The sequence below is a fragment of the Morus notabilis genome, unplaced genomic scaffold (assembly GCF_000414095.1).
Source record: "Morus notabilis unplaced genomic scaffold, ASM41409v2 Scaffold989, whole genome shotgun sequence".
Classification (NCBI taxonomy): domain Eukaryota; kingdom Viridiplantae; phylum Streptophyta; class Magnoliopsida; order Rosales; family Moraceae; genus Morus; species Morus notabilis.
The window spans coordinates 153,884-158,016 of record NW_010363328.1 but is presented as its reverse complement, the minus strand read 5'-3'; the positions used below and the strand labels follow the sequence as shown (position 1 = coordinate 158,016).

The 4,133-nt window shown below is 32.8% G+C and overlaps 1 long non-coding RNA gene across 1 annotated transcript; it reads right to left on the bottom strand.

Moving 5' to 3' along the window:
• Nucleotides 1-1,619: 1,619 nt before the first annotated feature.
• LOC112092719 lies at nucleotides 1,620-3,636 on the bottom strand. Its single transcript, XR_002902722.1, has 3 exons — nucleotides 3,278-3,636; nucleotides 3,015-3,090; nucleotides 1,620-1,693 (listed from the first exon to the last, which is right to left on the bottom strand). It is a non-coding gene; the product is annotated as an uncharacterized LOC112092719 (long non-coding RNA).
• Between the last annotated feature and the right edge of the window lie 497 nt (nucleotides 3,637-4,133).

Below are 4,133 nucleotides of genomic sequence, written 5' to 3'. Positions count from 1 at the left end.
TTAACACTTAACACTCACATGTTCTTTAGATGTTCCGTTTGGTTCCCTTGATTTGCCAATTTCTTGAGAAAAAACAAGTAATTCTTCTAGAAATAGCAAGATAAAACATAAAGGTGGCAAAAAACTCAGAAAACTTACGGGAGATGCAAGACCACATTTTTGATCAGTTATGTACACCATCAAAGCAACATTCTTTATCGCCTACCTGTCTAACCAGTAACAAGAAGAGAAAACACATTAGAAATTATAACACAGCAGGTGGATTGGAACCTTGTTAATGAAAGGCAAATAGAAACCAAAATAAAAGAGCATTGCTTATGATATGTTGTACGCTCAAGGAAACAAAAAATAATAATGATGTAGTTGGAAGGCTAGAAATTAGATCTTAGCAATGTTAAAAAACTTATTTAGTGACAGCCACCACCAGACTAACATTTGTGTCTTTCCAAGATCCTAGAGGCTAAAAATTCTTACTATAATATCAATCCCAAGTATAAAACTAGAAGTTGAATAGAAAAGAAAATCCAAAAAACCTAAGACGGGCTTTAAAGAAAAACAAGAATATACTTCTAAAATAGCATGGAATCATTTCCCTTACCGTGCCTCACTAGCAGAAGAAACACAATACAATTATTGAATTTATAAATAAACTTGAACTTTACTCATTTGTTCTATGAAAGCATGAACGTTGAACAGAGAAAAAAATATCCCAACCTATCAAAAAATTTTGTTAAAAGACATCTACTGTCTTGAGCTCGTACTAAGCAATGGGAGTGGTCTTTCCCATGTTCACATTATCGCCTGAAACTCTACTGAACCTATCACATAATTTAACCAACAACAAATAAAGACACCAGCTTTATTGAAACTAGAAGAGAGACATAATGACGATAATGTTTTTGACCACTTATAAGATATCCAGATGATGCCATTGTTATGTATGCCATCAGTTCAAGATGCCTTTTCCATTTCATCTACTAAATTTTCTCTCCATTTTCTTTCCCTTTGCTTTCGGTTTTTTCTTTTCAATTTCCCCCCTCAAACTCACTACTTTCATTCTTTCTTTGACTTTTCTCCTTCTATCTTTTTATTCCCACACTTTTTCTCTCTCTTTTCTTTTCTTGTATGCTCACAAACAAACAAGCAACTACAATTGCCCCTCTAAAATAATAAGATCTCAGCAACTATAGAAGCTACAGCCCGACCAACATTTGCTCTTCTTTTCTTTTCTCTTTTCTTTTTTCTTTTATGTATCTTTTTGTCTCTCTTCTTTTATTCCATTTGATTCTTATTATTTATTATTTATTATTTTTTTCCTTTTTTTGTCTTTTCCTTTACTTTGTCTTTTATTTTTCTTGTCTCTCTTATTTTTCTTCTTACTCTTTGTTCTTTTTTTCCCCCTCTGTTTCATCTAACTTATTTTTCCCTCTTTTTCTTACTTTTCAAAATCCTTCCTCTCTTTTCAATGGCTTAATGATCACAGCAGTAAATTTTCCTACAATGAACATGAAAACTAATCAGCAAGGAAAACACAAAAAACAAAAACCAAGACAGCATTTAAAAATTAGTAAGTGCACCACTTGCTCATATAAAGGAAAACATTCAAGCGGATCATCTGGTAACGTACACCACTTGCTTGAGTCATACAAAGTAAAACATTCAAGCTGATCCTCTCGTTACGTACACCACTAGCCTGAGTCATACAAAGGAAAACACAGTAAGTGGAACCTAAAGAAAGAAATGGCTCTTAGAGAATTGTTACATTCTATGAGTGCAATGAAAACATATATCAAACTTGAAGTACTTCAACTAACACGGTAAAAAGCATGTAGGAAAAAAATGCTCATTTTCATTCGGGTCTACGCTTAAGTTATGATCGCGTGCCACAAGTAGCTTGAAGCAACTTGACCTTGACCTTCATCCTCAGCAAGGGATTGGTGTTCATATGGCAACATCCTAATGCCCTTCTACCATTTCCTATGATTTACAAAGATTGAAATTTCACTAAATAAGACTAATTGTTTCAGCAAGCAAAAAAAAAAAAAAAAAAACCAATTGTTTTAGACATAGAAAGACAACAAATAATAATTGCTAGAAAAGTTACAAAAACTTGAAGGAGGAGAAAGACCATTAATATCCAATTTAACACAACAGTCTTTCCCTCTCTTTTTCTCTTTCTAATTTACTCTTTCTTTTTCCCCCCTTAATTTTTTATTTCTTTTTCTTTCTACCATTCTTTTCTTCTGTGTTGGCTTCAGGAATTACAGGTCAGGAAATTTCCTATAATAAAAGATGAGATGAGAATGTCAAACTCGACTTTCAAATAGAGAAAAAGAATGCACGTTGCATTTTATTGCAATTTCTAAAAATCATATTTGGCAAAGAAAGAAGACATAAAGCCAAGTGAGAGAAAGTTCTTGGTTCCAGCGGGATTCCATGAAATCCAAACACAGTATTCAAGTACCCCAATCACTTGGTTTTATGTATTTCAACTTCCACTGTTTGTATGGATAGCAAATACAACTCATGACATGAACAATGATATAATTATGATCATTGCCTTAATGCATCAATATTTGTAACAGAGATTAAGTGAACACAAACACACACAAAACAAAAGCGATGAATCCAAATAAATACTGAGTAACTCATATTTTTACCCTTAAGAGGAGCAAAAGTAGAATTGCATTAACTAAAGAACTTCGCTTCAAATTCATGGAAGCAGAGAGTAAGATGATCATGATAGGGCTTTATGAATGGACTTCCAATGGCACAACCCTCAGGCATCGTGAGATTCTACCTTCGTCCATATCAACTTTGTGCTCAATAACTACTCGAAAATCACAAAATGCATCAGAAGAATACTTAATTCAGAGAAGATCAAATAACCAAAAATAATTACAGAAAAGGTACTTGTAGAAAAATATTAATCAATTGTAACATATGATATCATTATTTACAAGTGTAGAACATAATGCACACAATAAGAGGCAACAACAAAGAAAAAGGCATACCTCCTTTGGCTGGACTTGTCCACCACCAACAACAAAGGCATGCATTTCTTACCGCATAAAGCAAACTTACGAAAATCTGAGGCAAGGAAGAGAAAACACCTACCATAAGAGAAATATTGAAGCTAACATAAAGACGCAAATTTACATTGAAAACATTAATTTCAAAGATAAAAGTAATTAACAGTACTAAGACTACGCAATATAAAAATACATAATAGTACAAAATACGAAGACTACAAAGTAAGTTTTCATAAAATCTCTACCTTTTATAATGCTTAAGGTGCTGCTTCTCTATATCTCTCCCTTCCCTTTAGCCTCCTCTAAGCCTTTTCTACAGCTGCTACTTCTTTGTTGAATTGCAGATTGTTGTTTAGCAATTATGCTCCTAACCCCTTATCACTCTCTCTATGCTCTTTTTTTTCCCCTCCATTTCATTCTATTCCATTGCATTGTTATTTTTTTTTATCTCCCTTCCTTTTTTAATTATTTTTTCCATCAAAGTTTCATAATAGGATATGGAGCTTATCCCTGTGTTACCTACATCATTTATCTAGCTTATAACAAGGAAAAGACGTTAGTAAGTGTAGCGTAAAGCTCAATAAAGCACATTGTATAAGTTCAATAAATCATTTACCCACTCGTTAGTCAAGTGTTTTAGCTAGAGACAGCGTAACCCATTGTGGTTTTTGAAACTGCTAAGGTTTGGGAATTTTTCTGAAATGGAAAGTTCAATAGTGAGAAAACAAAAGTGAAAATGACAAACATAAAAGTTGCAGCATGATTTTTAGGGGAAGAGATGTACAAAAAATAAAGTTATCAACATAATTAGTAAGACTATAATTTGAGTTTTCAAGTCATGAGAACACAAAGTTCACTACCTATACAAGTACAAACGTAATCAATCTACAATCCCTAGAAAAGTGATGGTTTCCAAAGAAAATTAGATTGCAAAAGTGTTATGAGATTTGTTCCCTATTGTGTCTTGTGAAAAGAGCTTTTTCAGTATGATAACAAACTGTCTTGAGATTCATTACTCACTTATACAAGGTGACACAAACTCTTTCTAACAAATAATTTTCATCAAGCAACACAAGAAAATGTAATGTCACATTACACTTT